The sequence below is a fragment of the Pipra filicauda genome, unplaced genomic scaffold (genome assembly GCF_003945595.2).
Source record: "Pipra filicauda isolate LSUMZ 115617 unplaced genomic scaffold, ASM394559v2 scaffold308_size869403_pilon, whole genome shotgun sequence".
Classification (NCBI taxonomy): Eukaryota; Metazoa; Chordata; class Aves; order Passeriformes; family Pipridae; genus Pipra; species Pipra filicauda.
The window spans coordinates 630685-650253 of NW_024104430.1; the positions used below are offsets into that span (position 1 = coordinate 630685).

At 36.4% G+C, this 19569-nt stretch overlaps 1 protein-coding gene across 6 annotated transcripts in view; it reads right to left on the reverse strand.

The window, feature by feature from the left end:
- The window catches only part of STS (steroid sulfatase), a 108401-nt gene that overhangs the window by 87374 nt on the left and 1458 nt on the right, over positions 1–19569 (reverse strand). The window contains exon 2 of one of the 6 annotated variants that reach the window (XM_039383388.1): positions 8993–9266. The exons of the other annotated variants lie outside the window; for them this stretch is intronic. The gene's annotated coding sequence lies outside the window, so the exon portion shown is untranslated. The remainder of the gene's footprint in view (positions 1–8992; positions 9267–19569) is intronic. 6 annotated transcript variants of the gene reach the window in all.

The window sequence follows — 19569 nt, forward strand, 5'->3', positions numbered from 1 at the left end:
ACACACCCTATTTCAACCTACAATACTTTAAGCACTGTATATGAACTTATAGACATGACTACATACATACACATGTGTCAATATGCACATATATACATGTACATGGGGAGAACACACACATCTTACTTTTTCTACATATCTTCAAATTACGTTTTTGTGATTCTAACACATATTTTCTATTTGTATTAAAAACCAAAGTATAAATGTGTAAGAGCAAATGGATGAAAATAAAAACACCGATATAATCCACTATTTCTTGATATTTGTTTGCTTGGGACTTTTTTCCACATCAAGATAACTGACTCAAGACACGGTTATCATATAATCACAGAACACCCTGAGTTGGAAGGGTCCCACTAGGATCCAACTCATGGCCCTGCACAGGACAGTCCCAAGAATCACACCAGGTACCTGAGAGTATTGTCCAAACACTTCTTGAACTCTGGCAGGCTTGGTGCTGTGACCACTTCCCTGAGGAACCTGTTCCAGTGCCCAGTCACCCTCTGGGTGAAGAACCTTTTCCTAATATCCAACCTACACCTTGGGTCCTGTCACTGGTCACCACAGAGAAGAGATCAGTTCCTGCCCCTCCTCTTCCCCTCACAGGGAAGTTGTAGAAGTTGTAGACTGCGACAAGGTCTCCCCTCAGTCTCCTCTTCTCTAGGCTGAACAGACCAAATGACCTCAGCTGCTCCTCACACGGCTTCCCCTCAAGGCCCTTCACCATCTTCATTGCCCTCCTCTGGACACTCTCTAATGGCTTAATGTCTTTCTTATATTGCACTGCCCAAAACTGCACACAATATTCAGGTGAGTGCAGAGCAGAGCGGGACAATCCCCTCCCTAGACTGGTTGGCAATGCTTTGCCTGATGCCCCCCAGGACATGGTTGGCCCTCCTGGCTGTCAGGGTACTGCTGACTCATATTCAATTTGCCATCAACCAGGACCCCCAGATCGCTTTCTACAGCACTGTTCTCCAGCCTCTTGTTTCCCAGTCTATACACACAACCAGGGTTACCCCATCCCAGGTACAGAATCTGGCACTTGCCCTTGTTAAATTTCATACGACTAGTAATTGTCCATCTCTCTAATTTTTTTAAGTGTCTCTGCAGGGCCTCTCTGCCCTTGAAGGAGTCAACAGCTCCAGACAATTTAGCATCGTTAGCAAACTTACTTGGTGTACTTTCCAGTCCCGCATTGTTCATGAAGATGTTGAAGAGTACAGGGCCTAAGATGGAAGCCTGTGGAACCGCAGGTGACTGACAGGTCACCAGTCTGATGTTACCCCATTTACTATAACGCTTTGCACCTGATCCATCAGTCAATTGCTCACCTGTTGCATGACATGTTGACCCAATAGGACAGGAACAGCTAGATAATCTTTATCCCGTTTACTACAGGCAAATGCATCTCTTACAAGAACAACTATATGAAACTCTTTCAAACATCTCTTCCCAACTGAATCATCTCAGCATTTTTATTGTTTGATTAAGCAATTTATCTCTAAACTACTCTTTTAATGTAACAGAGCCCTTTGAGAAAATGCTTAATATACTTTATCCTTGAAGGTATAGTATTTTTCTGATGAAATAAGCAACATTTAAAGATATTGACCTCATTAAAAAATGCTGTGCTATCCTTAAGCACTATGCAAAAAAAAAAGTATCTTACTTAATTGAATGCTAGAACTCAAAAAATTTCTGTAAGTCATAAAAATCACTGTAAACAAACTAAAGACAACTCTGCTCTCCACAAGATTCTGCAAAGAGAAAATTCCTCAGCTTAATGAGAAAAAAAATAAGTTTTTAAATTTAAGAAATGGTAAAGTAATATTATATACTATTAATAATTTTCTGGTATCAGCTTAAGATCGGTTCATATCTCTCAATTAATTCCTCTCTTACAAGCCCGTAATATCTGTTACATCTTTGATGTAATAGAACTGTTTTTCTGAAATTTTCAATTAGATTTCAGTATGCATATTTAGGTAACTATGTACATAAATGAAAATCTGTATTCAATTTATTAAAAGTTGTCTCATTGTAAGACAGAAATTTCACATAACATGAGCTGGGACAAACATCAGAACAAATAATCATGTTTCTTGTTCAAGCTTATTAATTATTGGGTCTGAATCAAATAGAGATGAAACCACAGAGCCTCCATCAGATCTAAGTTCAGTCTAGGTGTCTTTTAAAATGGTCTCTCAAGAATTTTCTAGTTTTATCTCAAATAAATTACAGAACTTAATGGCAGTATTAATAAATAATAAATATTGTTTGTGGTAGCAAATTATAACCTAAGTAGAACAAAATATAATCTTTTGTGATATAATGTCATTATTTTATTTCTAATAAAACCCCTGTATAATTAGATACAGATACTAGAGAATATACTCTTTTCCCTGGTTACTGTTTCACAATATTCCTCCTGTTAGCCAAACGCTCATTAAAAAGTTGATTTTGATTATTGGTCCTGGTCAGCAACGTAATAGCAGATCCTCGAGGTAGCACAAGTAGTCAGCTTATTTGCCAGTTATGCACCATCCTGAGAAGGAAAAATCTTTCCAATTGAAAAAAAAAAGCCTACCATGAGTAATTAACTACCAGTGACTGTCCCATGCCAATTCCTGAAGACCAGATGTCTAAACAGTATTCTAAACAATTAAAAGAAATCTTTCAGATTCAGTAAAATGTGGGAGCATGTATGAAGGATTCAAGTCCACTCTGCCTGTACAGTTCACCATTTCACAAGGACTTGAAGTCTGTACCTCTCTGCATATATTTCGTGCTTAGCTTAAATGATATGGTAAATCACCATTACATGTCGACAGAACAGAACGATGAGAGATGAGAAAGTTTTGTTTCTGAAATTTGTATCAGCTTCAGTAAACATCACATGATGCTTACTGACATGTGCAAAGCTGTTGACACACGATATTATGAAGTACCTATTTTTATGCATATGCCCATTAGAATAAGAACTTTATAATGCTGCATTAATCAATGCAATATGATGCTGACATACTTTGAGGGCTTAGCTAAACTCGGCCATGATATCTAGCTTAAGTTTTGAAAGATGCTGAGTCAGCGTTTTTCTAACATACCCAGATGATGTGTGAAATTACTGGTTTTGACACTATCTTTTTCAAGAGTATCAAATGGACATGAGGAAGAAGAATTTAAGTGCCTAAAACTTTGTACTTCTGTGTTTATCATATGCAAGAAGATAAAGACTATACAGCTCTGCATGACTGTGAGTCTTACACATGGAATTAGCAGAAGAGTTTGGTTACGTCCATTTGAATTGCACCAAGATACAAAACACAGCTTCATATCATTAACTGGGTACAGACTTTTTACCTTTGCCTTACTACAGCCAAACCAGCTTCTTTTGAGTTTCCATTCATATTTTAAGTAGTATTTCAAAAAAGTGTTTGAAAAAGAAAAAAGTTTAATTACACGTCATAGTGGAATGAGACACTACACTCCACCAGTACACTGCCTTCACAGGGATAGTGCACATATCTGAAGGCTGGTATCTCAGTTCTATTGTAAGTCTTTGTAGGGCCAGTAACACAAATAACCAACTGTTTACACTGAATTTTATTTTTCTTCAATTTGAAAGCAGTTTCTAAACCATTTTCACCGAAATGGTAGTCTTCAAATGTCTGTTGGGGAAAACATGAAACCTAACAGAAAAAAACCCAAGAAAAACCCCCCACCGAAACCTGCCTCTCTCCAGTTACTCATTAGCTTCCTCTGGAGTCTGTCAAGAACAAAGCTTTGGATTTTATAACATCATATTCCTCTACCTACAATCACTTTTCTAGTCAGAGCGGTTTACCAGAGGAAATTGCAGAGAAACATCCAGTCAATTTTTCTTTGTGACATAAAGCTAGCAAGTAGTACATCAATAAAATGACCCAGTATGCTATGCTATTTCCAAAATGATGTTTCATTTAAAGTAAAGAGAAATGGCATTTGAATTAATTTGTTCTCAAAGTGTGGAATTATTATTTTCATATTAGTTCTATTGTTATTTCTATTTGTATTATGACAACACTTAAGGGTTCTCAATACAGTTGATTGTACCAGATAGAAAAATTAAGAAAAGGCTTCATTTAGCAACTATTGATTTTATTCATGCAGAAGTTAAGTGCCTAGATGGCCCAGAGCAAACAGGTACTCAAGATGCAAACTAATCCACATGATTTTATTCATCCCTAAGTTAGGCATTTAATTTGAGCTAATTATCTAGGCTTCCCCTCTAATTATTAGGAAGAGACAGACATCTTAGAAGGATGATTCATTTCTTCTTAAGATTGGTGTGATGAAATTTTGAAGTGATGCCCATGACCTTCTCCCACAGAATAGAAAGCCTAAACACCTGGTTTAGACTAGATTTATAAAAAAGGAATAAGGTAACATGAAATAAATCCCACCTTGATGCCTGCATGCGCTCAGCATAAAATATGAAAAAAATCCTTTGTGTAATAAACAAACATGATATTTTTCAATTAGTATGCTGTGCTCTACTACTCTTTCTGGTGTAATAGTTTCTTACTCTGTGAGTAATTCCACTGAAATCTGAGAACTAGGGACAATTCTTTGTGAGTTTTAGTTGCAAAATTTTCCTCCAAGAAATGCATTTAAGTATTTTTCTTTTCCAGGCTACACAGCAATCTGATGAATATTTCATCTTACATATTTTATTTTTCATTACTCTAAAGAAAAAGAGATAAGAGTAATTACATCCAACAGCAAGGATTATTTTATAGGAATACGGCTAATACTCTGCTTGGAGTCAGCTATAGCCAACATGTTTTTAGGTTACAATCACAAGTTTGATCAGAGAAATAAACTTTATCTCTGACATTGTTCTGACAGAATAGAAATTACAATCCCTAGTGTTACTCAAGTTGGATGATATTTCAAGGGAGATCTTGTCAGAGGTGACCAGCCAACAGACTGTGAGCTCAGCCTGACTGTTGTTCACATTTTACTCCCTGCCTACTCTGCATACGGGCTGCCCACACAAGGCAACCAAACCAGCTTGTGACTGGTCAGTCATTGCTAGATTCTGTTACTTCTTTCATGAGGTTCTTGTCACAGAACTAAAACCACTTCACTTCCAGACACATGACAAGAAAAAGTCTGCATGGGTACTCTTCAGCAATTCACATGGATAGTGAACATTTTGATCATGTCACTACTCACGTGCACAAGTATCGCACATGTTCTCCTGACCCCTGTCACACCAAGGGAAATGAATTCATTCTCATCACGGAACAGTGATGCACATGCTTGTCTTGTCACTTAAGAGGTAGGAGAACAGGTAGGTCAACGTTTTGGCAGCCAGGGTGGTACTGCAGGGGAGGCTTTTGTGAGAAGAGACCAGAGGCTGCTCTGTGCTAGACACAGTCAGTGTCAGCCAGCTCTGCAATGCACTCACTGCAGGCCACAGCTGAGCCCATCAGCCAAGCCAGTGGCACCTTGGAAAAACATTTAAGAAAGGGCAAAAAATACTGGGGGCAAGGAACACAGAGAGAAGGGCCGTGGGGAGCAGAGAGAGAGGAGGAGGAAGCAGGAACAAGAAGGCCAGAGCAGAGGGAGGTGTTCCACACTGGATCAAGTATGTGCCCAAAGGGACTGTGGCCTGTGGAGCAACAAGCAGTGACAGAGGGAAAGTCAGCCAAGCACTGACTTCATCCTTGTGTGCCACCCAGTGCTTCCTCGAAGGGACTGTGCACCACGTGCAGCAGTAACGTGGCAGGAGGAGATGTTTGGAGAGAAGGTGTGAAGCGGAGACTAGGAAGGTGACAGAGAGGAATCTGAAGCTGAGCCTGGGAAAGTGGGAAGAAATGTGTTTTTCCTGCAAGATTAAATATTTGTCCTTTTTTGTTGTTGTTTCCCAATACTCCAACCAATTAAATATTTATGCTACTTAGCAATAAATTAAGTTAAAATCCCCAAGTGGTTTTGCCCATGACAGTGATTTTCCTGTCTTTATTTCAACCCACGAGTTTTCTCACTCCTGTTCCTACAATTTTCTTCCCTATCTCCCTAGGGAAGGGAGGAAGGGAGTGAGTGAGCAGCTGTGTGAGTGCTTCGCTGTTAGCCAGGGCCAACCCACCCATTTAAAATGAAACGGGATAAACGGATCCAATGGCAAATTACTTTTATTGATTACCAGTAGCCAAAAGTTTCTTTGCTGTGATCCAATTCATCTAGATTCTAAAAGTGAACTTTTTACCAGAGGGAGAAATGGCAAAGCTTTTTAAGTAAAAAATAATTCAATTTGAGACCAACTGACTTATGGTGGTGCTGCTGCAAGCAGGAAGTTCACAAGACATAAACAAGCAGCTTCTCCTTCCTCTTAATTTGCATGGGTAAGAGATATTAAAAATAAACAAGTGTAGTGGCTTATTGAAGACCAAGCTCCTTCTTTACAGTTTCTAAAACCAGAAAATCTGGTTTATGTTACTTTTGTCCTACAACTAATATTCAGGGAATGGTGTGTCCTCATTCTACAAACAGTCATGAATGTGTTTCACAACAAATTATTTGTAATTTTTTTGATAAAAACCTTTCTAGCAAGGAAAAAAAAGTGGTTTTTTTATTTTTAAAAGTAGTAATTTAAAAATTAAATTGTTCTCCTTTACTTTTACACCATAAAAGTAGCCTGTTTGGCATTTACAAGGTGAAACCACACCACTTTTGTTGTTCTTTTGGGCTGAGAGATGTTTCTACTGTATTATTTTGAACAGAGTTAAAAGATTAACCCCAAACTACTCAATTCTTAGGACCCAGTGCAAAATCAGAAGATAACAGAATTATCCATTCATCATTTTTATTTTTCCCCAATTAACATGATGGTAAAAGAGCTTCAGAAATGCGGGGGAGGGAGGGAAGTAGGATGGTAAGTAATTTTCTAGTCAGCTTTAATGAAGAGATACTCCACTAGCATTATACACTAAACAGTAAAAGTACAAAAGGGTTTAAAATAAAATACAATTATTTCAAAACAATATGTAAGGAACATGAAGTTAGGAGGTCATACAAACCAGGAAAAATATTTATCCTAGAAAGAATACTTGTTCAATCAGGAAAAGAAGGACTACGAGCTACATAGTGGCTATATAGCCACCTGGTTGCAAACTATACTGATCAGAGTCTGCTAAAAAAATGTGCCAGCCAAAGGGCAAAGATATTTACAAAATAAGATATACACATTAAACAACTTTTTATGCCAATCCCAAGGATTTGATACTTTATTAATTTCAATAAACATAGAAAGGAGTAACTGAGTCTCACATCAAGAAAAAAAACCAATTGTGAGTATACTTAGCTTGGCAAAATATTTGAGGGATAGAATTTAAACATCATAGGATTAGGCAACAATTAAAATGAAAGTCTTAAAATGAAGGATATCTGAAATGGCAACTCATTCTAAGACTAAAAATATCTGCCTACAAGAGGAGGCTATGTGGGTCTTTAGAGCCTGACAGAAAATAAAAATACCCCAAACAAACAGTGAAGAAATGCATATATTGTATTACAGCAATACAGGAAAACCAGCAATTTAAGGCAGAAGTATTCAGGTTCATTCTGCCCTGTGTAAGTAGAAAAATCTTGCTCTTTCTCTCCCTTCCTCTCCCACCCTTTCTCTAGTCTTTCTTCCTCACTTTCAAAGGAACTTGATGAAACTTGTAAATTCTTGCTGTTAAAACAGAACACCATTCCTTTGTCCATAGGACCTAAGAAGCCAACCCCACCACAACAAAATAAAAATTATCATTAGCTCAAAACTATAGCAATTCTCTTCATTTTCACCTTATTTTGTATGACATTTTAAGATCATAAAGAAATATAAAAAGTATTAAGAAAAGGCATTTTTCCATTTTCTTGTGGCACACCTTTTCTCGTGATATGCCAGCATTAGCTTCCATTTAACATTTGAAAGTTTCTCAATAATAGCTCCAGGGATCTTTTTATCTTTTGGCCTGGACTGAAGCACACTGCAAGTATTTCTGAAGCAAATAACATGCTTTTTCAATTGTATCAGAATGCTTTTTAAATAAGCTTTTAAGAATGGACATTTTCCTTTGCTTTGTGCCTTCAGGTACAACACAACCTTATGTTTTTAAAGGATGGATTCTGTTCATCAGTGAGAAAGAATGTATCAATTCCTTTGTCAAAAATGCATTTTTTCAGGACTAATACTTTACTGCTATTATTAGACAATTGCTATACTAGACAAAATATCCAGTTGTCTTATTAGAAAAATATATGAATTTTCTACGAGTAAGTTTTGTAAATGACTAATCCATGTCAATAGCTTCTAATTTCCTTCATTATAGTTGTCAGTCCTGTCAGCAGTGCAGAATATAAACAACAAACAAAAGGAAAGAAAGAAGATAAAGTAGCCTTACTGACTTTGACTTCCAACGAAATAATTTTTGTAGCACTAGGGATTCCCGCAGAAAGTGTTTTTGCATACACCACCATACAAACACCACTCTGGCTAGTAATATCAGAGGAAAACAGATCTGTCTAAGCTCTATACCCTAAGATCTCTTCATGAGTATGGCTGATCAACTGATTTTTTAGCATGGTAGAAAAAAAGATGAGGCCATTTTTACACCAAATTTAAAACATTTTTCCAGGATGCAAAAAATCCCAAATCACTGTCATTGCATACCTGAAGCAGTTCAATCTTGTGTGTTCACAGTCCACAGTGCCATAGACACAATTCTTGTTAAGTACTTCTTAAAAAGCCATCTCAAATGTCCTGTCTTCCTCCTCTCATTCTCAACTAATTTTACTTCATTCGTTTCATCACCAAACTTCTGCTCATAGAATCAAAAATCCATTGCACAAACTCTTCTTCAATCCTTACCTTACTAAACCATGCCCTACCCCATTTCAAATCCCTTCCTACTGAAGAATCCCATATTAATGTGCCATGATCTAAACTCAGGCTGAATACCTTCTGGATGCAGTGGCTCGACTCCTCCAATTCTGCTTGCCCAGGTACTGCTATTCTCACTGCCACTCCAGCATTAATCACTACTCTGGATGCTGCTGCGTCTGTTTGTCTCCTCCATGACTTCCCTCCACACAGCAGAGGCTCTTCCACCTGCCAGCAGTACACACTGCTCTCTATTGGCGACTGGCTCTCCCCGTGTTAAAGCAGCCTCGGCTGCTGGTCTGACAGGCTTTAACACAGGTCTGCACTTACCAAAATCCACCTGGAGAGAACCCTAAGGGCAGAAGCAAAATATATGTTTGTGAGAAAACAGGATGTATGGAATCCATATTATTAACGAGCCATTACAAAACTGCATAGCAAGCAATATTTGTGGTCAGATTCTGTTCAAACACTTGTTTTGGTTAAACAAGCTTCTCCTCTTTCATCTTCCTTCTTCTTGTCTCAGCATGGTTATCCAAATGCAGTTTTTCTGCTTAAGCCCAGCAAATATAACCTATCCAGAAGTGATTATTTTTTCCTTACCTTTTCTCTTTCTCTATTATTCCTTGCCATCCTCCTCTGTCTTAGTGATTCCTCTTATAGATACTGTCCCCTCAGTAGCTGTGTTTATCCCCAGTTTACAGGTTGGATGTGTATGAGGTTACAAAGGAAAATATCAGAATTATTTAAAAACTCATTGAAAGTTACATTTAAGTCTTGTAGTCTTCCACTTTTGAATTGAATGGATTTTGTCAGATTACATATACTGCACACAAACTTCAAAACTACAAGCTTACTTCTTACAAACTTACCCACTCCCCTCCAAAACTATTTAACAATTCATTTCCACTTGATTCTTGAAACAGACTCCATAATCAAAATTACATACACTTTTAACATTACTTTTTAAACAACTAGAGCTTAAGTGCTATGAAAAAAACAGTTGCACAGCTGGAAAATCTTATAGTTTATAAACAACCTTCTCTCTTTTTTGTTCAAAATGCTTTCACAATTCAATGCTTATGCTCCTCTTAACCTGTTGTAGGCAGGGAATTGTTCTACTTCATTGCAATAGCTAATAATAAAGTCCATTGGGTTACAAAATAATTTGCCACTGTGAGATATTTGATAATATCTCACAGATGAGAGTAGATGGTATTAGCAACCTTTTCTTCTTTCTTATAAAAAATACATTGCATTAGGTTAATGAGAAAAAGACAATACTGAATATGTTATTATTTCTTATGATTGCTAATTTCCTGCCATGAAGATTTTAATTTGAGCTGTGGAAGAATATGAACTCCAAATACACATTACCTCAATGTTTACAATTAAACTATACATAAAATTACAGACTTTGGGGCAGAAGGGACATTTTACCTTGCAACACGGAATTGTTTCAGTTTCTGATTCTAGTTTTCAAATAAGATGGCTGTGCACTTATTATCAGTAAATGAGTACAAAGTCCTGTCACGTGAACTGAAACAGAAGGGTGGAGGGGAAGAAGGACAACACTGAAAAAGGTCTATACAACACCTACATGATTTCTTGATAAGACATTACTTCACTAGTAGGAAACAATCTCAACATGTTTTCATAATACCTATACTCACATGCCTAACCAAGATGCTTGTTTTAGTTTGTTACTGATTCTCCTGTTAGACTTTTTCAATGTTAGTGATTTTCCATGATATTTTTGGAAAACAAGGGCAGTGCCAGAATCCCAGGTACATTTCTGCCTTCTGTACACATGAAAGCATTCCTGCTGAATTATCTACATAGCAACTTTGGGAAAACTGCACTGAAACACCTTGTAAAATATAATCAGATCAGTTTTTCATACTTTTCCATCAGAGGCACAGAAATATTTAGAGATTCTCTTTTTATAAATATCATACACTATAGCCCGTCCTGGTTTGTTCACTATGCATTCTCGTAGAAACTGTATGTGCTCCATGTGCTCCCAGAAAGTCAAAGCACCCTCACATGAAAAAAAATCGTTCATTAAACTTCAAAAAGTGCTAGCTAGTTCACCATATTATAGCTATTGTCCTCCTTACCCCAACTTATGTATTTTTTACAGAGATTTGATCAGGAAGAGAAAGATGGATGTCGAAAGATGTGTGACAATCAATGCCGATGAAACTTAACAGAATCCAAGCCTTACATTTTAAATATGAGATTTTACTTTTCTTCCAGGCAAAATATGAAAGCTCGCAATGATGGGGAGAAATCAAATTGAACTAAGGTTTTTGAACAGCTGTCTAAATGCAAAGTTTACATTACATTTTTCTGTGGTTCAGGAAATCAGTACAGCTTGTCCTGAGCCTTCTCCTGCATTTTTCCTCTGTCTATTTAAAAATAACATTGTACTGTAACAATTTTGAAAGAATTTGAAATTACCAAGCTTTTCTCTGTCTCAAATACAGATAGAAAACGCTAGCTCTATCTTAAGCCTTTGAAAAACAGCACTACCATCTTGCAGTTATTGAAAGTTGTTATTAACAAGTGAATATAAAGACAATTTTTAAAAAATCTTGTCAGTCTCCCTAAAATAAATAACCAAGTAGTTTTTAATCCCTTTGATTAATGATATTTTTAATCATATTTTAGAAGACACTAAGAAAAAAACCCTTTATATGGACATAAGAAGCAGTACTAGAGATACGACAGATGAGAAGCAACATCTACCAGCGAAACACCATCTCCTCTGTACATACACTGCAACTCTTAAATGTGTAATAATTACTTAAAATAAATTTTATTAAAACAAATTATTATTAAGCAGCATTCATTCAAAACCTTGTGATTATGTAAATTAGAAAAAAGTAAGGATAAAACAAGGGTATGTATGAGAAAATAATGATGGACTGAATAAAAAGCAGACTTGTCTGTGCTAATTAACATGACAATTCAAGGCATTTGATATGGAAAACCAAAATGCAGCATAGAAAGATCTATTCATTCTAACTAAAATAGTTCACAAAAAATCACAATGAGTTAATGAGTGAAAAAAATAAACTTCCTCCCCCTCTCGTATCCAAATCTAAGCACTGAATAGAGGGGTTTTCTCTGTTTAGGTTTCTTTTCCACATTTGATTAGAAATCATTGAAGGGTGCTAAAGTGACAATTACTTGATGATTTCAAAGCATAAGTAGGACTGAAAATTAAAATGCTACCAGGGAGGCTGCATTTAGCTATGGCAAATAGGGTACTATGTGACCCTGTGACGTATTCTCCAATGATCTATGTTACTTAATGGATTATATTATCCATTTTGAACAATAGGTGTTTTTTGTGGGTTTGATTTCTTTTTTACACGTGGATATGAACATATTGAGTTTTTTCTCTTTCTTAATTTGTTAGAAACATTGCTTTTTAAGATACTTTGGACTTCTGGTCACCAAGTGGGAGACCGTATCTACGTATTTATATATGAATGTTCATATCTATAACAGAGTTCAATTCATTTAATTGGTAAAGGAAATTATTTTTTTAAAGAGTGTTTGGGATGAAAAAGAAGTAGAAGGATGCATGACTGAATTATTGGAATCTAGTGGAAAGGCAGAGCTGCAGTGAGGCAGAGCTTTTGTTTCAGTTCATCAAAACATCTTTGCCAAAGCTTTAGAAGTTTAGGATCCAACTCACATGACTAAATGTTCATCTACCGGGTATGGTACAGTGTCTTTGTAAAAACAAAACATGATATAGCTGCCTTAGACTGGCTGAATGTTGGTGCACATATAAATGCTTATGCTGTCACATAAATCTGCTAATACAAACTTGTATTTTACTTGGATTCAAGTGAAATACAAAAGTAACAGAGCTAAAATGGAACAAAGGGTATTTGTTAATTTCTCTTATCATAGTGAAACCGAAGGAACACAGCTAATTTCAGAAGATATTTTTGAAAGACACACATATCCAGAATTAAAAGGTTCTGCTGTTCTAGGGACTTTGTAAAAATTGGATTATGGATTCTAGAGGACATTTACTCTGCAACAAATCTTCACTGAAAAAAGATGTTTAAAGTTCATTCTTTGGCTTAGTCCAAAAAAACAGTGTTAATTTTCCCTCTGAAAATTCTGTAGCCATGTAGTTATCTTGAAGGATGTAGGGGAATCATCATATAAACTTGTGAAATCTGTGGATTGCAGAGGACTTTATACAGTTCTGAGGAAGTCACAACAGCTTTTATACATGGAAACCTATGACACAGTCTAATGGTTTAGGTGGTTTTTTTTTTTAATCATGGTTGTGAATAACTATTTAAGAGTTACATGTCAGAGTTTAGCTGGAAGAACATACTGGCTATGCCATGTAAGAATAAAGATCCAAGTTTTGTAGTTGCTATAGCCATAGTTTCTGACTATCAAATAATACTGGTCTAAGCTACCTTGAGTCACAAACAGAATTGGATTTTTGAAGAAAGATGGGCTTGAACAAACAGGAAAAATATATTTCATTGAATCTACTAGGTAATTTATTTTATTATATTTCCTGGATATGATGAATTTAGAAAAGCAGATGAATATGCAGGTCCCCACACTTTGTCAGGTCCTTCAAGAAGCAACAATCACACAAATATTACAAAATTGCAATCGGACAAGGGTTTACTATACTTCCACCAACTTCAGAAAGCTTCAGTGCAAATATCACCCCAGAAGATGCTGTTAGAAATTCAGTGACAAGAGTGCCGTATACTGAGTGAACCTCTATGCTTCCTGAAGTATGTAGGCTTCTCTCCATGCTCTGCAACTCCAGAATACACCCTAACTGTACCTCATTTCATGACCCCAACACAAAGATAGTTTCAGGATGGCACATTAGGATATATAGCCATTTTAATATTAAAAGCCTTGTTAACAGCTTTTGGAAAATTGCATTAGTCTAATTTTTCCAGATGAGAGCATAATTGTTGGCATAAAAAGGAAAAGTCAGTGAAAAACAGATTATGGACACAGGTTGTCAAATATGGTCATTAATATAATACTCATTCCCTACTGCTTGTAGTAGCCACTGGTCTAAATGACACATACAGCATTTCCGAAACAGTGATACAACAATTCATCCTGTAACACAGCTTCTTGCAGATAGCTGCCTCATTAGGCTTGCAAGATAGTAGTTTTTCATACTTAAAAATGTAAAAAAATATTTCAAATGGCACGAAGAGGTAGTAAGCTCTTCATGGGCTAGAGATGTTGCCACTGATCTCTTTCAGAGATGTATAATACCGACTTCTCTAATTAGTGAGCATACATACAGATGTGATCCAAAAAGAAAATTTTAAATTGGACAAATGGCAACAGAAGTTTTGAGCTTTTGTCTTGGTACAACATGGTGAATAACCTTAGTAATCAGCAGTAAAAATCAAACTATTGCAAAGATGGTAATTCAGTTCTTATGTTAATTCAAAGGTATTGCTGTATCTGGGACTAAGGTGGTAGTCTAATAGCAGAAGATGGCCTTCTATTTGTCACTTATAAGCCCCACAGCTATAATAATGTACCCAAGTGCTGGACTTCTCTAAAGAAGAAGGAAAAACCCAAAATGCTGAAAAGCAATCAAAATGCTAAAAGCTTCAAAAAGTATAACTTATGACAAAAGAGTATATGAATAAAATTTGTAAAATAAAAAAAAGACAGAGTAAGAACACAGGATATCGTAGCAGAGCAAAAGATTCACTGAAAGATTTAGAAAATTTTAGGCATAATATTTTAAGCATATACAATTTTATCTCAAAGAATTCATTTAGATCTTGAATGTCTCTCATGGTCTTACCTACATGTAAGTACATAAAATGGAAATCCAGGAATCTTTTAAACCCGTGGTTTCACTGTAAGCAATCATTCACCTTACAGAACTCAAGGTGAAATGTTTGAGATATACTTATTAAGTGGAGCTAGCTGTCTCAGGGAAAAAAGTCAGGGTCTCACTGGCTTGACAGCTCTGGGACTTCATTGCTTCCTTCTAGGTATCCCTAATATCTAACCTTATCAGTATTTACAAGTGGAGTTTCTTGTTTTACAAATGTTTTATGAATACAAGTATATGTTACTGATCTGCTAAGAACATTTCTGTTGAAAGTACAATATAAGAAATAAAGTGACATCATTGTCTCATCTATTTTGTTACAATATGCTGAACCTAATTCGTCAAGGTAGGTGAACATAAGCTGAACTTAAGTGGACAACCTAACGAAGGGACTATTGCCCCACCCAAAAATTAGTCAGTGCCCTACATGCCAGTGGTCACAAAAGCCTATTTGTCATTGGCTGTCCACAACAGTACATTCTGGAGTATACTACCAGTGCCTGTTTGCCTGCCTGTGCCTGTAAGGAAGAGGGCAGGGCAGTAGCTTTGGGGGGAAGACAAAAATAGAATGACGACTTGGTTGGGAGGTACACTAACTCCTGCAGCCAAGGAAAAGTCCCAACTCCCCTAGTCAGGCACAGCCTTTATGTCTAATACAACTCGGCTCCAACAGAGAGTCAAGAAGCCTCTGGCTAACTCTGCTTGGCACTGCCCCCTCTACTCTCCCCACCATTTCTGCTTCCTGATCAGAGTTGCTACTTCATATGTACCAGCACAGTGTTATGGTTTCTCTGGCTAGATAGATCTAGGAGCTCAGACCACCAGAATCACTGCAAAAGAAAAGTAGTGGCACTGTTCGATAGCTGGCCCCCAACTGCCTCCCTGCAGTACCTAGGCTGTTAGCATGCTCACCCTGACCGTGTGGACATTCTGGGTTGCATGTCAGCAAGTTCAATTATTTCTACTCATCTCTTCTGGGTAGATACAAACTCAAGGGCAGGCAGCCACAGAGTAGGCTGGATATCTGAGCTCTGGAGATTCAACTTTAAGCTTGTTGCACGCTGAGTGGGAATATGCATATAAAATCTGAATCTGGAGCAGTATTACAGATCAGCAGCTTAGAGACCTTGTGACCCTGAGAATCACAACTCCTTTTCTCTCTTTTCCATCTAAAGATCTAATTACAGCAGCCTTTGAAGAGGTTGAGCCTCGGAACACAGGACTGAAAGGGACCACTGGCAGGGTGACCGCATTCGGTTTCGCCTTGACTGCCCGCAACCAGGTGATAGATGACTTGCTCAGAAACGTTCACAGAATGTGTATTCCACGTGACAGTATAAAGTTTTTCCTATAATCTGTAACAATAAAACTGTAGTAAAATGAAAAAAACATGGCCAAAAAATTCACATGCAGACAAGGAAGAAAACCAACAGCTTAAGAAATATTTTAGGCTCCTTCAACAATGGGAAATTAGATAAATAAATGAAAGTTGCAAATGATCCCACACAAGAAGCCCATATCACACAGGAAAAGCAAAGCAGGATACAACACATCTTATCTGCGGATGCAATCTCATTTGCCTAATCTTTCTGATAGTTTAAGGCTAAGCAGGACCCACCCATTAAGCACTTCAAGATTTCCATTACAATAACATTGCTAATCACCTGAACAATTTGCCTGTGTGCAGCCACTTTTTTACTGGAAGATCAAAAATTATGTCAAAAAGCTAAATCACAACCCATAAAGAAAGATGGTTGTGACTTTAATGGAAACAAAAAGAGCCCTGAAGCATGATATTAAGGCTTCATTTCCCCGCTTCAGACACAGTTTGTTCTGTTGTACAATCTTATCAATAAATACAGCAATTGACATCTAAAAATATCACAGTATAGTCCCCTTGTTCCCTCTTGTGTGCTTGCTTGGCTTTTCTAGAATTTCACCCCTCACTGCTGCTTAAGAACCTTTTTATAGTGCCTCATCTAAATTTATCGATGATGAACATATATCTTCCTCACTTTATTCTCCTGAAGCATAACACATCATCTTTCTTGCCTTTGTAACTAACATACTTGTAATTGGTGGTCAATATCAAAATCTAGAAAACAGATGGCTCTCCTCCCCCTACTTGCTTGGCTGGAAGAATACACGATTGACTGAAAGAGGATATACTCCCTTTTGACTTATGTAATCAATAAAACATGACTTAGCTCAGCAAGGGTATGGTAGTATTTAATTGCCTTAAGACATATGCTCATCTTTCCTTTTGCAGCTATAAAAACATGAACTGAAACAATAAAATTCATGTGATTCATTATCTTAAGGTGAAAAGCTCTATTTTTGTGAAATCCAGCACTGATAGGGGCTCAATTTTATGAGAGCTTATAGGCTCAAATATAGCAACTGTTGTGAATCTCAGCTGATACCTGCATTAATTTACATTTAACTTTAAGACATTCCAAATAATTTGTTACTAATAGTGGGTTTAACAGCTGCTCATGTAAATCATTATGAAAGCTTTTAAATTACTGGATTTATTCAAGTCTTCAGATTCTTTTTTAATATTCAAACCAAAACGGATTACAGTCTGTTTATCCTCTTTGCCAAGGTGCCTGCAGAACAAGAAAAATAGTCAGTCATTTCTGTGTGAAACACATAGAGCATGATGTTCCTATCAGTGGCATAAAAAATAGGTAAGTGAATCCATGCTTCAAGCACAATATGAAATTGCAGGAAACTGTAATTATTGAGTCAACTGTATTAACTAAGAAAACTCTTAAGCATATTCTGAAGCTTTTACTCTCTAGGAAAAGAACTTAATCACATAAATTTCACTGATGTGTAAAACTTTTTAGCTTCAAAGTAAAGAAAACCCAAACAAACATCAGAGGTTAAAAAAAGGTTAGGAGGACTCTGTGCCTAAAACATTGTGTTGCATAACGAATATGCACCTGAATATTTTCACTTTATCTCACATGCAAGAACAATAAAACCAAAGTGATTTTATCATATTATTAGAAATATTAAGAGAAATTAGACTTGTTTGGTGTATGAAGGGCTACTTATAGGCAGTTAACTTACAGTAAATTTAAAAACCTGGACATCCAGACGTATATTTACCATGTATTACCATAAAATTTAAAACTCAGTAATGACTTATTCACCTGTTTTAGTGTATGCCCAGATAGCAACTTTAATTAATTTTAAAAATGCACATGAAATTAATTGTGTTCTTCAGACTTTGCAGGATTTGAATCTACTTGCACAGTTACATCTCTGCTACCCATGTTCATCCTTCTCAATAAGCATACATCAGCTTTGTAGGCATGTAAATAATTATCAGTTTTCATGGTTACTGTACCTCCACTACAGTATGCTTCTCACAACTCAAAAGTTACTGAAGTCTTCATAATTCAAAACCATTTTAAAATAAGTAATAAAAATAGTAGCAAACAAAAAATAAATTGCATAATTCTCAGTCTCAAATTCTTTTCACTCTCTCTTTAAAAAAAAAACAACCAAGACTGAATACTACTGCTGAGTGACAAATATTTAAGACAGCTCAAATAAAACTTAGATCAACAGGATCTCTTACTTGTGCATCTAGAAAACTGTGCTCCACCATGAATTAAAAGTTGCTTGGACTTAATTTCATTCTGTTAGTACGAACACAGTCATGCTGAATAAACCTAAACAGTTGTCTATATTGGGAAGATATTCCTGTGTTTGAACACAGCTATGAAGAATTAAGTAAGCTAACATTACACTGATTATCACTGAAGAGACAGAGAAAAGCAAAGCAAACTGAGGTCATCAGTCTGTCAGGCAATGTGACAGTCTTGAACTGTGTACCATAAGATTTGTAACACGGACCACTTAACCCTAAAAATGTTTGCTTTGTGTATTACACTTTAATTTTTGGGCTTCTTTCATACAGATTGTCTTTATGACCTTTTTCCACTTAAATACGCAAAAGTTTTGCAAAAGCCTTACGTTTTCTCAGATGAACTGGTTACTTACACAACAAAAATACTATCTCCCCTATTGAGGAGGACATGGGAGGTGGAATTGTGATCAAACAATTAACACTTTTCTCTAATTAGAACAATGAATCAAGATACCCAACTGTTATAGCTTTTTCTTGTTGACAAGTGTAAGTTTTACGATGTCAGCAAATACAATTTAAGACCAGCTTTTTGGAATATTTGCTAATTAGAAAGTGGATGAATCCACCTCAGGTACAATTGTCATACAACCTCGTTACTCATCCTCTTTAAATTTTGTCACAACAGCGTACACTCTTACTATAGAAACCCATTCTTTCTTAGGACAGCACAACACTATCATTACAGATATTGAAATTACTATAATGATTTTTTTATTCCCCTTAACAGTTAACACATACTGTATTTTGGATTTTACCTTTCAATTGATTCTAGCTGTGCTCCCACCTAAGTGAACTACAAAGGAAACTAACACATTTGTTGAAACAAAGCTAGAATATTGACTTGTTGCACAGTGTTTATTGCAGAAACAAAACAGCTGTGGGCATTCTTAACACTTGTACTGTGAGGTTACAATAAAAAAAATTATCTGGAATCACAAGACTCATTTTCTTATATCTACGCAAGAACTAATTTTTAAAAGACATTTAAGGTACTGTGCACAGACCTTTTCCTAGCCTACATAGGCAGGGCATAGGCAGCATTGTCATTACAGAACGAGACAAGATGAAAAAAAGAGAAAACCAATCAAAAACTCAAAAAACTTTGTTTGAAAGTCA